Source organism: Mustela erminea, chromosome 13, assembly GCF_009829155.1.
Source record: "Mustela erminea isolate mMusErm1 chromosome 13, mMusErm1.Pri, whole genome shotgun sequence".
In the NCBI taxonomy this organism is placed as follows: domain Eukaryota; kingdom Metazoa; phylum Chordata; class Mammalia; order Carnivora; family Mustelidae; genus Mustela; species Mustela erminea.
Genome location: NC_045626.1, coordinates 36,880,067 through 36,899,725, shown reverse-complemented (window position 1 = coordinate 36,899,725; position 19,659 = coordinate 36,880,067). Strand labels below are relative to the sequence as shown.

At 38.8% G+C, this 19,659-nt stretch overlaps 1 pseudogene; it reads left to right on the top strand.

Annotated features, from left to right (window-relative positions):
* The first annotated feature begins 1,654 nt into the window (after positions 1 to 1,654).
* On the top strand, positions 1,655 to 19,493 carry LOC116572148 (annotated as a pseudogene).
* The last annotated feature ends 166 nt before the right edge of the window (positions 19,494 to 19,659 follow it).

The following is a 19,659-nucleotide window of genomic DNA, read 5'->3' as shown; positions in this document are numbered from 1 at the left end:
TACACCCAATGTGGGGCTCAAACCCATGATCCTGAGATCAAGAATCACATGCTTTTCCTACTGAGCCAGCCAGGTGCCCAGGGAGGAAAGTTTCATTAATAACCTCAGAGTATGTGCTAGAGGGGCAGACATCACTGGGAGACTATTCCAAGAAATGAAGAACTGGTAGATGCATTTTCCTCTGCACCACCCCTTTCCCCAGCCTATACTGAAGAACACCTACAGGAACTAGTGCAGTACAAGCATTCTGTACCTAACTTGCCAAAAGCATGACCTGCCCCTACATTCCTCTGCAGATATGCCCCCTCTAACCCAGAGAGGTAGGAATACATCCAAAGTAGGGGAATAAACATAGCATTGTGCAAGCAGCCCCAGTACTCCAAAGTGACTCCTGCCCCTGGGGAGAGGGAAGGATAACCACACATACCACCAGTTCAACTGCAGCCCTATAAGTGGCCTCTGATCTGAATGCAGGCTCTACCTACCAGTGAAAAACTCCCAGAGGAGAACACAAGGAGAGCATCCTACAGTTCAGAGAGACCACAGCTCTGCCAAACACCTGGTCTGACCCAACTCAAGCATAAGGTGACCCTCACTGGCCTATGAACACCACAGAGCCCAAACACTGCTCACAACAGGAAAAGAGAGCCATTGCAGAACTAGACTAAGGCAAATGCAGTTCAGCCACAACAGTAGGGCACACCCAACACACACTAGAGACAGATATGAAGCACCAGATTCTGAAGACTAGGGGATGCTGTACTACAGGGCACTACAGGACCCCTTCTGCGTAAGGCTACTGCTTGCCAGAAGAGGAGATGTAGCTGATTTTCCTAACACACAGAAAATTAGACAAAATGAGGAGAAAGGAATATACCCCAAATTAAAGAAGAGGACTAAAACACAGCAAAAGAGAAATGAAACATATATAAGTAAAATGACTGATAGAGAACTTAAAGTAATGGTCATAAAGATACTCACTGGACTTGATAAAAGAGTGGAGGACATCAGTGAGACCCTTAACAGAGAGACAGAAACCTTAAGAAGGAACCAATCGGATGAAGAACTAAATATCGGAAATTAAAAATACACTAGATGAGTAAATGGTAGACTAGAAAAAGCAGAAGGAAAAAAGAAATAATAGCTGAAAACTTCCTGAAATCTGAGGAAGGAAACAGAAATCTAGATCCAGCAAGCACAGACAGCCTCCACCAAAATCAACACAAGGTCCACATCAAGACACATAGTACTTAAGATGATAAAAAGTAGTGATGGAGAACTTTAAAAAGCAACAAGAGAAAAAAACAAAAACGTTACAAATAAGGGAAACCCCATAAGGCAATCACCTTTTTTTTCAGCAAACTTTGAAGGCCAGAGGGAGGGACATGATATATTCAAAGTGCTGAAAGAAAACAACTGCAACCAAGAATATCCAAAAGTTCATTCAGAATAGAAGGGAAGATAAGAGTTTCCCAGACAAACAAAAGTTAAAGGAATTAATTACCATGAAATCAGCCTTACAAAAAAGGATTAAAGGGGATTTTTTTCAGTGGAAAGAAAGGACTGTAGGCAAGAACAGGAAAAGCAGGGACCACAAGAGCCGTAAAATTAACTATATCTACAAAAATCAGTTAAGGGCTCATTGAACTTGGGGCTAGATCTTTGGATTGCTGTCTTCTTCTCAACCCGAGCCAGGCCCACACATAAGCAACCATGTCTAAGGGACCTGCAGTTGGCATTGATCTTGGCACCACCTACTCCTGCATGGGTGTCTTCCACTACGGGAAAGAGGAAATAATTGCCAATGATCAGGGAAACCGGACCACCCCAAGTTATGTCGCCTTCACGGACACCGAACGATTGATCAGTGATGCTGAGAAGAACCAAGTTGCGATGAACCCCACCAACACAGTTTTTGATGCCAAACGCTTGATTGGATGGAGATTTGATGATGCTGTTGTCCAGTCTGATATGAAGCATTGGCCTTTCATGGTGGTGAATGATGCTGGCAGGCCCAAGGTCCAAGTAGAATACAAGGGAGAGACAAAAAGCTTTTATCCAGAGGAGGTGTCTTCTATGGTTTTGACGAAAATGAAGGAAATCGCAGAGGCTTATCTTGGGAAGACTGTTACCAATGCAGTTGTCACAGTACCTGTGTACTTCAATGATTCTCAACATCAGGCTACCAAAGATGCTGGAACTATTGCTGGTCTCAATGTACTTCGAATCATCAATGAGCCAACTGCTGCTGCTATTGCTTATGGCTTAAACAAAAAAGTTGGAGCTGAAAGGAATGTGCTGATCTTTGACTTAGGAGGTGGCACTTTTGATGTGTCAATCCTTACTATTGAAGATGGGATCTTTGAGGTTAAGTCCACAGCTGGAGACACCCACTTAGGTGGAGAAGACTTTGACAACCGAATGGTCAACCATTTTACTGCAGAGATCAAGCGCAAACATAAGAAAGATATCAGTGAAAACAAGAGGGCAGTTCGTTGTCTCCATACTGCTTGTGAACGTGCTAAGCATACAGTTTCTTCCAGCACCCAGGCCAGTATTGAGATTGATTCTCTGTATGAAGGAATCGACTTCTATATCTCTATCACCCTGTTGACCTGCTGACCTGTTCCGTGGCACCCTGGACCCTGTAGAGAAAGCTCTTCGGGATGCCAAGTTAGACAAGTCTCACTCAGATCCATGATATTGTTCTGGTGGGTGGTTCTACCCGTATCCCCAAGATTCAGAAACTTCTCCAAGATTTCTTCAATGGAAAGGAACTGAATAAGAGCATCAACCCTGATGAAGCTGTTGCTTATGGTGCAGCTGTCCAGGCAGCCATCCTTTCTGGAGACAAATCTGAAAATGTTCAAGATTTGCTGCTGTTGGATGTCACTCCACTTTCTCTTGGCATTGAAACTGCTGGAGGAGTCATGACTGTTCTTATCAAGTGTAATACTACCATTCCTACCAAACAGACACAGGCCTTCACTACCTACTCCAACAACCAGCCTGGTGTGCTTATTCAGATGTATGAAGGTGAGCGTGCCATGACCAAGGACAACAATCTACTTGGTAAGTTTGAACTCACAGGCATACCTCCTGCTCCTCGTAGTATCTCTCAGATTGAGGTCACTTTCGATATTGATGCTAATGGTATCCTCAATGTCTCTGCCGTGGATAAGAGCACAGGAAAAGAGAACAAGATTACCATCACTAATGACAACGGCCGCTTGAGCAAGGAAGATATAGAGCGCATGGTCCAGGAAGCTGAGAAGTACAAAGCTGAAGATGAGAAACAGCGGGACAAGGTGTCTTCCAAGAATTCACTTGAGTCTGACGCATTCAACATGAAAGCAACTGTTGAAGATGAAAAACTTCATGGCAAGATAAATGATGAAGACAAACAGAAGATTCTTGACAAGTGCAATGAAATCATCAACTGGCTTGATAAGAACCAGACTGCAGAGAAGGAAGAATTTGAACACCAGCAGAAAGAGTTGGAGAAAGTCTGCAACCCCATCATCACCAAGGAGGAATGCCTGGAGGCTTCCCTGGTGGTGGAGCTCCTCCCTCTGGTGGTGCCTCCTCTGGGCCCACCACTGAAGAGGTTGACTAAACCAATTTGAGAATAAATAGGTTGAGCATTGTTCCACACACAATATTCAAAGGACCCAAATTTGTAGCAAATTCCATGGCAGTTGTAATGTTGAGCTGCTATAGCAAAAAAAACTGGGCATTCTTGATACTTGAATATGGAATATGTGCACAGGGAAATGAAATAAACATTGTACTTTATAAGCACTGTATTGTTAAGTGGAAAATGCAATGTCTTAAATAAAAACTGTATTTAAAATTGGCACCAAAAAAAAAAAAAATCAGTTAAGGAACTCACAAAATGAAGGGATGTGAAGTTGGACACTGTATACCTAAAATGCTGGTAAGAGAGGAGTAAATACTTAGTGCTTTTAGAATGGGTTCAAACTTAAGCAACCATCAACATAATGTAGACTGTTATATGCAGAGGATGTTATATGTAAACCAAATGGTAACTGCAAATAAAAAGACTGGTTATAGATATGCAAAAAGAACAGTAATCCAAGTTTATCACTAAAGAAAGACAGCAAACCATTAGAGAAGAGAGCAAGAGAAGGAAGAGAAGGAACTACAAAAACAACCCTAAAACAAGTAACAAAATGACAGTAAGTATGTATCTATCAATAATCACTCTGAGAGTTGCCTGGGTGGCTCAGTCAGTTAAGCATCTACCTTCAGCTCCAGTCATGATCTCAGGGTCCCTGGTATCAAGCCCCACATCCAGTTCCCTGCTTATCAGGGAGTCTGCTTCTTCCACTCCCCCATCCTTTCCCACTCCCACTCATGTATCCTCTCTCTCAAATAAAAATTGTTAAAAAAAAAAATCACTTTGAATGTAAATGAACTAAATGCTCCAATCAAAAGACATAGAGTGACAGAATATGCTGCCTACAAGACTAATTTCAGATTTAAAGACACATGCAGACTGAAAGTAAAGGATGGAAAAGCATTTATGATGTCAATGGAAGTGAAAAGATAGCGTATCAATACTTATATCAGACAAAATAGACTTTAAAACAAGACTAACAAAAGACCAAAAAAAGGACACTGCATAATCATAAAGGAAACAATCCAACAAGAAGATGTAACAATTATAAATATTTATGAACCTAACATGGGAACACCCAAACACATGACAGTTAATAACAGTTAATAACAAACAAAGGAACTAGTAGTGATACAATAAATGTAAATATCCATTTACAGAAATGGACAGATCATCCAAACAAAAATTAACAAGGAAATGGTGGCTTTGAATGACACATTGGACCAGATGGATCAAACGGAACATTTCATCCTAGTACAGCAGAATACACATTCTTTTCAAGTGCACATGGAACATTCTCCAATATAATCACATATTAGGCCACAAAACAAGTCTCAACAAATTCAAAAAGACTGAAGTCTTACCATCCATCTTTTTTTTTTTTTAAGATTTTATTTATTTATTTGATAGGGAGATACTGAGCACAAGTAAGCAGAGTGGCAGGCAGAGGGAGAGAGAGAGAAGCAGGCTCTCTGCTGAGCAGGGAGCCTAATGCGGGGCTCAATCCCAGGACCCTGGAATCGGGACCTGAGCAGAAGGTAGCCACTTAACCAGTTGAGCTACCCTGGCACCCACCATGCATCTTTTCTAATCACGACATTATGAAACTAGAAATCAACCACAAGAAAAAAATCTGAAAAGGGCACAAATACATGGAAGTTAAATAATATTCTACTATACAACGAATGAGTCAAAAAAAAAAAAAAATCAAAGAGGAAGCCAGAAAATATACTGAGACAAATGAAAATGGAAACACAATTGGCCAAAATCTTTAGGATGCAGCACAAGCTCTTCCAAGAGGAAAATTTATAGTAATGCCAGCCTACCCTAAGAAAACAAATCTCAAATAAACAACCTAACTTTACACCTACAAGAAGAAAAAACAAAACCCACAACCAGTAGAAGGAAGAAAATAATAAAGATTAGGGCAGAAATAAACAAAATTAAAACTAAAAAATGCATTACAAGAGATCCATGAAACCAGGAGCTAGTGCTTTGGGGGAAAAAAAATTGATCAACTGTTAGTTAGATAACAAAACTGATCTAACGTTAGATGCATACACACACACACACACACAAAGACTCATATAAAATTCAGAAATGAAAGGAGAAACACTTGTCAACACCTCGGAAATACAAAGGATTAGAAGAGGATATTATGAAAAATTCTACGCCAATAAATTCAACAAGCTAGAAGAAATGGATAAATTCCTAGAAACACAACTTCTGAAACACAATCAGAAAGAGATAGAAAATAGGAGCAGATGAATTATCAGCAATGAAAATGAATCAGGAATCAAAAAAGAAAATGAATCAGTAATCAAAAAACTCCAAATAAGTAAAAGTCCAGGACTGTATCTTTTCACAGCTGAATTCTACCAAACATTTAAAGAAGAGTTAATATCTATTCTTCTCGAATTATTTCCAAAAAAAAAAAAGGAAGTAAAACTTCCAAATTCATTGTACAAGGCCAGCATTACCCTGATACCAAATCCAGATAAAGACATTAAAAAAATAAAAATAAAAAGAAGAAAAAGAGAGAGAGAACTACAGGCCAATATCTCTGATGAACATAGTGAAAAATCCTCAACAAAATATTAGCAAATCAAATCCAACAATACATTTAAAAAAGCACTCACTGGGACGCCTGGGTGACTCAGTTGGTTAAGCAGCTGCCTTCAGCTCAGGTCATGATCCCAGCGTCCTGGGATCGAGTTCCACATCGGGCTCCTTGCTTGGCGGGGAGCCTGCTTCTCCCTCTGTTTCTGCCTGCCACTCTGTCTGCCTGTGCTTGCTCTCTCTTCTCTCTCTATGACAAATAAATAAATAAAATCTTTAAAAATAAAAATAAAAATAAAAATAATTAAAAAGCACTCACCATGATCAAGTGGGATTTATTCCCAGAATGTAAGGATGGTTCAATTTTTATAAATCAATCAACATGATACATTACATCAATAAGGGAAAGGATAAAAACCATATGATCATTCCAATAGATGCAGAAAAAAACATTTGACAAGGTATAACATCCATTCGTGATTTAAAAAAAAAAAAAAAAAAACCTCAACAAAGTAGGTTTAGAGGGAACATACCTCAACATAAGGCCATATATGGAAAAACCCATAGCTAACATCATACTCATTGGTTGAAAAAAACAGAAACCTTTTCCCCCTAAGGGACAAGACAAAAGATATCCTCTCTCACCACTTTCATTCAACATGGTGCTGGAAGCCCTACCCACAGCAAACAGAGAAGAAAAGGGAATAAAAGCCATCTAAATTACTAAGGAAGAAGTAAAACTTCCACTATTTGCAGAAGACATGATACCATATATAGACTAAAGACGCCACTCAGAAACTACTAGAACTGATAAATGAATTCAGATATGTTACAGGATATAAAACCAAAATATAGAAACCCATTATATTCCCCCCTCAAAAAAGAAATCGATTTCCATACTCTAATAATGAAGCAGCAGAAAAAGAAATTAAGAAAACATTCCTATTTATAATTACATCAAAAATAATAATTCCTAGGGGTGCCTGGGTGGCTCAGTGGGTTAAGCCTCTGCCTTCAGCTCAGGTTATGATTTCAGGGTCCTGGGATAGAGTCCTGCATCAGGCTCTCTGCTCAGCAGGGAGACTGCTTCCCCCCTCTCTCTGCCTGCTGCTCTGCCTACTTGTGATTTCTCTCTCTCTGTCAAATAAATAAGTAAAATCTTTAAATAATAATAATAATAATACCTAGGAATAAACTTAACCAAGGAGGTGAAAAACCTGTACTCTGAAAATTATGAAGTATTGATGAAAAAAACTGGAAGATGACAAAGAAATGGAAAGACATTCCACAATCACAGATTGAAAGAATACTGTCAAAATATCCATACTACACTAAGCAATCTGCAGAATTGAATCTGCAATCCCTATCAAAATAACAGCATTTTTCACAGAACTTGAACAAACAATCTTCAAACTTGTATGGAACCACCAAAATAAATAAATAAATAAATAAATATATATAGACAAAGCAATCTTAAAAAAATGAACTCATCTACAAGTATCACAATCCCAGATTTCAAGAGGTACTACAAAATTGTAATAATCAAAATAGAGTGGTACTAGTACAAAAATAGACACAGATCAATAGAACAAAATAGAAAGCTCAGAAATAAACCCACAGTTATGTGGTCAAATAATCTTCAACAAAAGGGGCAAGAATATGTAAAAAAAGATGGTCTCTTCAACAAATGGTGTTGCGAAAACTGGAGAGTTACATGCTAAAGAATGAAACCAGATTGCTTTCTTACACCATACACAAAAATAAACCCCAAATGGATTAAAGACCTCAGTGTGAGACCCGAAACCATAAAAAATCCTAAAAGAGAACACAGGTAATAATTTCTCGGACACTGGCCATAGCAACATTTTTCTAGCTATGCCTCCTGAGACAAGGGAAACAAAACCAATAATAAACTATTGGGACTACATCAAAATAAAAAGCTTCTGCACAGCAAAGGAAACAACCAACAAAGCTAAAAGAAAACATACTGAATGGGAGAAGATACTTGCAAATGACATACCTGAAAAAGGGTTCATAGTCGAAATAAAGAATTTACACAACTCAACACCAAAAAAACCCAAGTGATCCAATTTAAAAATGGGCAGAAGACATGAACACACGTTTCTCCCAAGAAGACACACAGATGGCCAACAGACACATGAAAAAATGCTCAACACCACTCATCATCAGGTAAATGCAAATCAAAATCACAATAAGAGAAAAAAACCACAATGAGGTAACACCTCACGCCTGTCAGAATGGCTAAAATCGAAAAAAAGGTGTTGGTCAGGATGTGGAGAAAAAGCAACACTTATGCACTGTTGGTGGGAATGCAAACTGGTGCATCTGCTGTGGAAAACAGTATGGCGGTTCCTCTAAAAGTTAAAGATAGAATTACCACATGATCCAGTAATTCTACTACTCAGTTTTTGCCCAAAGAGATATTCTAATATTTCTAATAATAATTCTAATAACTCTAATATTCTAATTCAAAGAGATACATGCACCCCAATGTTTTTTGCAGCATTGTTTATAATAGCCAAATTATGGAATCAACCCAAGTGTCCATCAATAGATGAATGGATAAAGAAGTGGCGTTTATAAATATATGTATATATACACACACATATATACATACATACACATATATATGCATCTATATTGTTTTACATGTTTATATAAAATATATTCCATTCCCATATATATGTGTATGCATAATGGAATACTATTCAGCCATCAAAAAGAATGAAGTTATATATATGCAGTATTCCATTCCAATATATATAAAAGAACACTATTCAACCATCAAAAAGAATGAAATCTCACCATTTGCAACAACATGGATGCATCTAGTAAGTATAATGCTAAGTGAAATAAGTCAAAGACAGATAAATATCGTATGATTTCATTCATATGTGGAATTTAAGAAATGAATGAAGGAGGAAAGAGACAAAAAACAGGCTTTTTTCTTTCAAAAAGATTTTCTTTACTTATTTGTCAAAGAGAGAGAGAGAGAGCACAAGCAGGGGGAGCAGAAGGCAGGGCAGGCAGAGGGAGAAGCAGGCTACCCGCTGAACAAGGAGCCTGATGTGGGACTCGATCCCAGGACTCTGGGATTATGACCTGAGCTGAAAGCAGACACTTAACTGACTGAGCCACCCAAGCACCCCTAAAAAACAAACTTTTTAACCAATAGTGTGATAGTATGAGAGGGAGACAGAAGATTAAAGGATGTGTTCTTCTTAAAAAAAATTTTTTTATATATGTATGCACATATTGAGAATTGTCTCACTATTTTTAATGGCTGCATATTATTTCAATATATGAATGTAGCAATATTTATTTACCTAGTCTCAATAGAATACCAAATCACTCATTTACAATTTTTCGTTATTACAAACAAGGCCACAATGAGACTTCTAGTACTTATATCTTTCTGCAGATATGCAAGTATAATGGTGGGATAAATTCCTAGAAATTGATCTTTAGTTGATGTTTTATGTAAAGTCCTAGTGTCCATTCAATTTTGCAGCCTGGATATTTCACAATGGATATTATGCATAGTAAACAGTTTCTATGTTGCTATTTAGCCTGCAAGGTTAAGGTATTTGATGGCTTATACTTTAGTGGCTTAGCAAAAGGATATACTCAACCTTTCCTCTACTGCTAAGCAGTTCAGTATTTCTAATTACTCACTTCAATAAATAATGCAATGTCCATCCTCATCCACTCTATTTTGCTTGAGTCTCTGCTCCAGTCTTCCTCTCACGGCATTCCTCTTTCCCATAAAGGCATTCCCCATCTAGACCGTGCCCTGAGTCCCCATAACCCTGGAATTCCTTGCCTAAATAGCATGATATATGCAACAACACGGATGGACCTTGAAAACATCATGCATTCAATTGTTTGGGAATTATAAACAATTTCTCAAGCTGGGTCTCATCTTCAGATAGTTTAAACCTTTAATTTAATTCAAATCTGACTCCAAGCTTCTGGGTTTTCCATCTCGCTTAAGAAGCTTCCAGGACACCTGGGTGGCTCAGTGGGTTAAAGCCTCTGCCTTCGGCTCAGGTCATGATCCCAGGGTCCTGGGATCAAGTCCCGCATCGGGCTTCTTGCTTGGCGGGGAGCCTGCTTCTCTTGCTGCCTCTGCCAGACACTCTGCCTGCTTGTGTGTGCTCTAACTCTCGCTCTCTCTCTCTGACAAGTAAATAAACTAAATCTTAAAAAAAAAAAAAGAAGCAGCTTCTCTCCTTCACTTCCCCATCCCACCCCAGCACATCACAGAAATATTCTCCTACAACTGTATTTGCTACATTTAGATATTTAGCCCATGGCCCAGGCTTGTAGGGGTATAAACATAGCAAAAGAATGCAGGCTAAATGGTTAGCACTGGTTATCTAAACTTTAAAACTGAGTTCTTTTTTAATATTACAGGACTTACTGAAGAAACAAAGAATACTGTCTAGTTCTAAAAACCAGTAAATGTAAACATTATGATCTACACTGCCAAGCCGAGAAAAGAATAAAATAAAACAATTCATTTAGGAGTATTCAAATGTACACGGCAAAAGCCACAAGTCAACCGAGATTCTCAATAACCAGTCCATGTAAACTTGAGAATAATTTTTTCCCCTTCAAATGGCTTAACCAAACGGAAGAGGTTCGCCTAAAGCTCAAGTTTAGGCTAGTTAGTAAAAGGGGCCAGACCAGAAAATAATCACCAGCCCAAAGGAAAAAAGCAGCACATGAGTAAGCAAGCAGATGGCCACTTGCAATTCAATGAGCAGGTACTTTTTTTATTTGGATTGATGACCCGACTAGGGAGGCTCTTTAACTTAAGCCTTTCCCTTGAGAGCCCTGGATGGCTGGACTCCAGTGATTTTTTTTTCAAGTTAGAGCCCTTCTCCCCCCAAGAAGTGGCTTCTATAATTCATAAAAAGCCAACTCTTTCTATCAAACAAGCACAAACTAGGGGCTCTCTCTTCAAGATGCTAACTCTTTCCTTCCAGCTGCAGGCAGGCACAGCAGAAGAGAAAAAAGTACTTTATCTTCCAAAGATCTCATTTAAAAAGCAAAAGATTGTAAAGAAGGCTAGCTTACTTAAACCATCTTTTATACACACCTTGAGCCAATGTTAGTAAAAAAAATTTTTGACAGCCATGTGAAAGTAGAATCAGGCCTCAGGACAGGGCTTGTGGATGGAAATGGTGAATTCAGGAAGGAAAACAAGGTACAGATTTAAGAAAGAACCAAAACACACCTCCATGGGCTTCTCGGTTTTGTTCAGGATGAGCACATCCCTCACCATTCATGGTCAGCCCTATAAGGCCCTCCTTGGTGTGCACTTGTCCCATACAATGGAAAATAATCTGTTCATTAAACCTCAAGTGGGCCATTCCGCCATCGTATAAAACAAAGAGATCCCAAACAAAACCACATGTAATTCTGACAAGGTGCAGGTAGAATACACGTATCTTTAAATGTTTTCTTTCTCACATAAACATCTATAAAAGAAAGGTGAAGAAACAGATGTGGACAGGGCATTACAGCTCAGCCCAAGGAGTTGCCACTCAAAAATTATTTAAGGGGCATCTGGGTTGCTCCGTTGGCTAAGCGTCCAACTCTTGATCTCAGCTCAGGTCTTGATCTCAGGGTCGAGAGTTCAGGCCCTGAGCTGGGCTCCACACTGGGTGTGCTGCCCCCTTAAAAAATTTTTTTAGGGGCACCTTGGTGGCTCAGTGGGTTAAGCCTCTGCCAGCTCAGGTCATGATCTCAGGGTCCTGAGATCGAGCCCCACATTGGGCTCTCTGCTCAGCGGGGAGCCTACTTTCCCCCCCAACCCCTCTCTACCTGCCTCTCTGCCTACTTGTGATCTCTGTCTGTCAAATAAATAAATAAAAATCTTTTTTAAAATTTTTTTTAACTTAAAAAAAATTTTAATAAAACCTGGTCATTTTTAATGTCTGAGATTACTGCCATTATCTCTTGGGTTTTGGGTTTTGCTTTTCTAGTTAAGATATCCATGTATATACACAGACATAGACATAGCTGGTTAACAAGATTAATAGAAATATTTATATTGATACATAATTTTATCAGTCCCCTCATAAGCCAATTTTCCAATTACTCTTTCTCCCAGATTCAATATCTGCATTATTAGCATGATGATATCTTGCAATAAATTGAAGATTTACAAATTAAAACTCAAATCTTCTTTTGTTTGTTTGTTTCCCAAATAACTTCACCAACATGTTAAACAGGAAAAAGAAATAAGAGCTAGGGACTGGGAGGCTCCAAGAATTTTTTTGTTCCTAAAGGATTGGATGTGACTGCCAACAATTCCGTGGTTTGAGCTGCTTTCAAAAGGAAGAATGTGATAATAGCTCCTGGGTGGGATAATTGTGGCTGGACTTGATTAAATCTAAGCTTAAAACTTAGAACAGCTTGGACTGCCCCCCTCTTTTTTTTTTTTTTTTTTTTTTTTTTAAGAAACGGCTATGCATTTCATCATACTGTGCGCTTGCCAAATTCGGGGCCTTTTGGGAGTCTGGCACTAGATTGGACACTGACAAAGGGAGCTAGAATACCGTGAGTAATAAGAATTACATAACTCCAATCAACACTAATGAATGTGTCTCACTACAGTCCTGCACGTGTGATTTTGGAAAGGAGTCTTCAATGATTCTAAGGTCCTTTCCTTTCACAAAGGACTATTTCATTAAGCTCCCAGAATTAACCAGTCCAAAAGAGAATGGGTGGCAAACACTGGATACATTCAGCTGGCATTTTTATTTGTACTCTAATGTCTTTCTTTTGGCAAATAAGTTGTTTTTATACTCCCTAGAAACTGCATCTAGATTTTGTACCCAATATGTTTTTAGGATCTTTTTTTTTAATGATTTTGTTTATTTTAGAGAGAACATGAGTGGGGCGGGGGGAGGGCAGAGCAGAAGGAGAGAGAGAATCTCCAAGCAGACTCCGCACTGAGGCCCGAGTCCGATTTGGGGCTCCATCCCAAAACCCTGCGATGGTGACCCCAGTGAAAATCAAGACTCAGATCCTTAACCGACAGAACCACCCAGGTGACCCCTTAAGATTTTAAGTAATCTCCACAACCACCGTGGAGCTCAAACTTACAACCCCAAGATCAAGAGTTACAGTGCTTCATGACCAAGCCAGCTGGGTGCCCCTGCATCCAGTATCCTAAGCTTTGTTCTTGACATCACTTTCTGGTGACTTTAGGACATAAAATTTTGATACCACTGGTGATGATTCTAGAATACTCAGGGGGGAAAAATCAACTATATGTTGGGGAACTCGTGGAGTACCCCATTTTCTAAATTTGAATACAAATAATATTAAATACTGAAAACTGTTCCAGGAGTTTCTGGTTCCAGGACAAGATGGTGTAAGTGTTCATCTCTCTATTCTTCCTACTAAGTACAGCTAAAATACCTGGATATTACACATAAACATAAAAAGACTATTTCAAGTATGGAAAGAAAAGAATTCTATAACCTTCAAGAATAGAGGAGAGGGCGCCTGAGTGGCTCAGTGGGTTAAGCTGCTGTCTTTGGCTCGGGTCATGATCTCTGGGTCCCGGGATCGAGTCCCGCATCGGGCTCTCTGCTCAGCAGGGAGCCTGCTTCCTCCTCTCTCTCTGCCTGCCTCTCTGCCTACTTGTAATCTCTCTCTGTCAAATAAATAAATAAAATCTTTAAAAAAAAAAAAAAAGAATAGAGGAGAAATAAGACATTCTCAGATGAAAGACTAATAAGAGAATCTGTTGTCAGCAGACCTTCCCTAAAAGAATGGCTAAAAGAAATTCTTGAATCAGAAAGGAAACAACACAAGGAGGAAACTTGAACATCAGGAAGAACAAAAAGAGTAAAGATTAAGGTAAATACAACAGACATTCCATCACCACTTGCATTTTCTTAATTATGTTTGATGGTTGAAGCAAAATATATATATATTATTTGGTGTGGTTCTCAATGTATGTAGAGGAAATGTTTAAGACAATTATATTATAAATGTGGGAAGTAGGGGAACTTAAAAGGAGGTACAGTTCCTATACTTGATTCAGACTGGTAAATGTCAACACCAGTAGACTGTGATAAGCTATGTATATGTAATATAATGCCTAGAGCAATCACTAAGAAAGGAATATGAAGACATACATTCAAAAGATCACTGATAAAACAAAATTCTACAAAATACTTTAGTAACCCACAAAAGGCAAAATGGAGAGACGGAACAAAATGAAAAATAGAATACTTAAGCCCTAATGTCAGTAACTAAATTAAATGGAAGCAGTCTAAGTTCACCAAGCAGATTGGCAGAATAGATCAAAATCATAACCCAACTCTATGCCGTCTACAACGAAATGCCTACAAGAACCCAGATGGCACTCGAAGGCATTATGGCGGGTGGGGGGGAGTGGAAAAAGGCTGTCTCAGAAGGTCATATACTGTATTACTCCATGAGGTCGCATTCCCCAAATGACAAAATTATAAATGTGGAGAAGAGATTAGTGGTTGCTGGGGATGAGGGATAATGAGGGGAGCCATGACTATAAATGCAGAGCATGAGGGGGATCTTTGTGGTGAAGGAATAGTTCTGTATCCTAGATGCTGCAGAGGTTATACCAATGTAGGCGTGATAGAAGGACATAGATGCACGCACACAGAGACAGACAGACACACACACACACACACACACACTCTACAGACTCCATGCTTTGGTATTAATACAGTACTATGATTACCTAAGATGTAACCCTTTGCCTAGTTTCCCCAGTGGTTTTGTGTCTTACGGAACCACTGGGGAAAGCTGGATAAAGAGTACACAGGGCCTCTCCCTTACTATGTTTGCAGTTCCTTTGTAACTGTAATGATCTCAAAGACAAAACAAATAAAACCCTGAAGTTCAAATCCAGGTTCCACCACTCCTTCGTTGAACTTGGGTTCATTTAACCAATCTGTTCTTGGTTTCATAGTCCATATAATGAAATAACATTACCTACCAAGTTATGGTAAGAAATAAATGAAATAATTTTCTTAAGAATTTTATTTTCCTATGTTGTAGAGCTGGACAAGATCAAACGCTTTTTTAAATTTTTATTATTTAGGGGCACCTGGGTGGCTCAGTGGGTTAAAGCCTCTGCCTTCAGCTCCGGTCCTGATCCCAGGGTCCTGGGACTGAGCCCCATATCAGGCTCTCTGCTCAGCAGGGAGCCTGCCTCCCCTCGGCCACCACCTCTCTGCCTGCCTCTCTGCCTACTTGTGATCTCTGTCAGTCAAACAAATAAGTAAATGTTTTAAAAAATTTTTTTCTTTTATTATTTACACCAGCCAGTTCATGTCCAGGCCATACAGCTAACATCTGGGAGCCTACATGGCTACTAAAATTTTAAGCATCCCTCTAACAACCAAGAAAATGTTGACCTACGATAAACACAAAGGCCAGGACACTGGGCCTATCAAGGTGCCAGCACTGGCAGCTCTGTCATCTGACTGTGTTCATACCTTACCTTGGTAAACAGAATCTGTCTTTCTGAAAATACAGGATGTTTACAACCCCAAGTTATTCACTGAACAAAAATAAAAAATCCTATTAATGTTTAATAAATCTAAAGTCACTTGGGAAAATGACATATATATAGCCAGATAAACCCAAAAGAACAGAACAGGAAGCCAAGAAATAAATCAAATACACACAGGGGTTTAGTAGATGAAAAGGGTATTATCTGAAATTAGTTAGGGAAAGATGGGTTATTCAATAAATTGTGTTGTAACAATTGAGTAGTCACTTGGAAAAAAGGATGTTAGACCGACACTCTACATCAGGAGAGATTCTCAATGGATCAATGACTTAGATGTGAAAATAAAGCAATAGAGGTATTTAAAGAAAGTAGACATTTCTTTCATAACCTTGAAGTAAGGACAGCTTTTCTAACCATGATACAAAATGGGGAAGCTATAGAAGAAAGAATTGACAAAGTTGATTATATAAAAATCAAAAAAGCTCTTCATGGAGAAAAGATCCACCCCCCCCCAACACACAAATACATGAGAAAAAGAGATGCAGAAAAACAAGAAAAGGTCAATATCCTATTTTTAAATGTATATGGTTATTCTTGGTAGGATTGTTTATAACAGCAAAAGATGTAAAACAACCTAAATGTCCATCAGTAGGAGGACTGATTGATTGAATATAATGGTCTAATAAATTTTCCAGGCTAGAATGTTATGTGGTTTTTAAAAAGAGAGAGAGAGAGAGAGAGAGAGAAAGCTCTTTAATAATATAGGAAGATCTCTAGGTATATTATTAGTTTTTTTTAAAAAGCAAAGTGAAGCAATACTTGGGGTGGCTCAGTGAGTTAAGCATCTGCCTTTGGCTCAGGTCATGATCCCAGGGTTCTGGGTCTGGGATCGAGCCCCACATCAGGCTCCCTACTCAGCAAGGAGACTGCTTCTCCTTCTGCCTTCTGCTCTCCCTGCTTGTGTATGCATGCTCTCTCTGACAAGTAAAATCTTAAAAAAAAAAAAAAAAAAGTGAAGTGAAAACAGTATATGGTATGCTACCTTTTAAGTAAAAGAGGTAAAATATATTTTGTTTCCATATATATGCACAAAGAAATTCTGTAATGGTATGTAACACAACATTTATTTATTTTTTTTTAAGATTTTATTTATTTATTTGACAGAGAGAAATCACAAGTAGATGGAGAGGCAGGCAGAGAGAAAGGAAGGGAAGCAGGCTCCCTGCTGAGCAGAGAGCCCCATGTGGGACTCGATCCCAGGACCCTGAGATCATGACCTGAGCCGAAGGCAGCGGCTTAACCCACTGAGCCACCCAGGTGCCCCGTAACAAAACATTTATATTGGCTATCCAGAAGGTAGACAGGTAGACAGGTGAGACTGAGTAGCTAACAAAAATGTTTCATTTTGTAACCTATTTTTGGAATCTTTCAAAATGTTATCAACTTGTATTAAAAACAATTTGTGTGTGTTTTTTTTTAAAAGACTTTATTTATTTATTTAACAGACAGAGATCACAAGTAGGCAGAGAGGCAGGCAGAGAGAGAGGAGAAAGCACGCTCTCCGCTGAGCAGAGAGCCTGATGGGGGGCTCGATCCCAGGACCCTGGGATCATGACCTGAGCCAAATGCAGAGGCTTTAACCCACTGAGCCACACAGGCGCCCCAATTTGTTATTTTTAAATTTAAATTCAATTAATTAACATAATGTATTGTTGGTTTCAGATGTAGAGGTCAGACAACTTTAAAGCAGTTTATTTTAAGGGTGGGAAGGGGCAGAGGAAGAGAGAGAATCTTGAACAGGCTCCACACCCAGAGCAGAGCCCAACACAGGGCTCAATATTATGACCAGAGATCATGACCTGAGCCAGACTCAAGAACTGGACACTTAACCGACTGAGCCACCCAGGAGCCCCTTAAGCATATTTTTTTAAAGGTTACTTTATTCATTTTAACCTCTATTAAAAGGCATCCATGCAAAACTGAGAGCTTTCCCCCTAAGGTCAGGAACACAGCAGAGATGTCCACTATCACCGATGTTGTTCAACATAGTCCCTACAATCAGACAACAAAAAGAAATAAAAGGCATCTGAATCGCCAAAGAAGAGGTTGAACACTCACTCTTTCCAAATGACATGATATTCTAAGTGGAAAACCCCAAAGACTTCACCCCAAAATTGCTAGAACTCATACAGGAATTCAGCAAAGTGGCAGAATATAAAAATCAATGCACAGAAATCAGTTTGCATTTCTATACAGTAAAAAGACAGAAGAAAGAGAAATTAAGGAGTCATTCCCATTTACAGTTGCACCCAGAACCATAAGGTATCTAGGAATAAAACTAAAGAGGTAAAGGGTCTGCACTCAAAATACTATAGAACACTCATGAAAGAAACTGAGGAAGACACAAAGAAATGAAAAAACATTCCATGCTCATGGACTGGAAGAACAAATATTGTTAAAATGTCTGTGCTACCTAGAGCAGTCTATACATTCAATGAAATCCCTATCAAAATGCCATTAACTTTTTTCACAGAGCTGGTCAAATAATCCTAAAATTGATATGGGACGAAGAAAGACCCCAAATACCCAAGTCACATTGAAAGAGAAAACCAAAGCTGGAGGCATTGCAATTCTGGACTTCAAGCTCTATTACAAAGCTGTTGTTACCAAGAAAGTTTGCTACTGGCACAAAAACAGACACATAGATCAATGGAACAGAGTAGAAAATCCAGAGATGGACCCTCAACTCTATGGTCAACTGATCATTGAAAAAGCAGGAAATAATATCCAATGGAAAAGAGACCATCTCTTCAACTAATGGTGTTGGGAAAATTGGACAGCCACATGAAGAATGAAACTGGACCATTTCCTTACACCATATACAAAGATAAACCCAAAATGAATGAAAGACCTAAATGGGAAAGAGGAATCCATCAAAATCCTAGAGGAGTACACAGGCAGCAACCTCTTTGACCTCAGCCTCAGCAACTTCTTCCTAGAAACATCACCAAAGACAAGGGAAACAAGGGTAAAAATGAACTATTGGGATTTTATCAAGATAAAAAGCTTTTGCACAGCAAAGGAGATAGTCGACAAAACCAGAAGACAACTGACAGATTGGGAGAAGATATTTGCATATGACAGATCAGATAAAAGGTTAGTATCCTAAATCTAGAAGGAACTTACCAAACTCAACACCCAAAGAACAAATAATCCAATCAAGAAATGGGCAGAAGACATGAACACACATTTCTCCAAAGAGGACATCCAAATGGCCAACAGACGCATGAAAAAATGCTCAACATTACTCAGCATCAGGGAAATACAAATCAAAACCACAATGAGGTACCACCTCACACCAGTCAGAATAGCTAAAACTAACCTGTTTGGAAATGACAGATGTTGGTGAGGATGTGGAGAAAGGGTGATAGACATCAAGGAGGGTATGTGATTCAACAAACACTGGGTGTTATGTAGGACTGATGAATTGTTGAACTCTACTTCTGAAACTAACACATTATACGTTAATTGCATTTAAATTTTTTTTAAATGGAAAAAAAAAGGTATCCCACCCAATTTTTTTTTTAAGGTGGAGAATATTCTGGTTAACACCTTCTAATCAGAGACTAGAAGTTTTAAGATGTTACAAAGAGCCCCTGGTTCAAAACGATGAAATAGGATTTCCCATTCAACGGTCAAAAAAAATTTTTTTTCATTAAAACTTACTTCAACATAGGAACAATGATCTATAATTTTAGCTAATTTTAAAGGCATGAACAACAGATTCTCATCAAATTCTCAGAGCTAGAAATGCCATGATATTTTAAAGGGACATAAAATCTAAAAAAAGGACAACATTGAAAGCAGGCCACTGGCAGAGCAGAGAACATGTCTTCTTCAGTAGGAAGGGAAC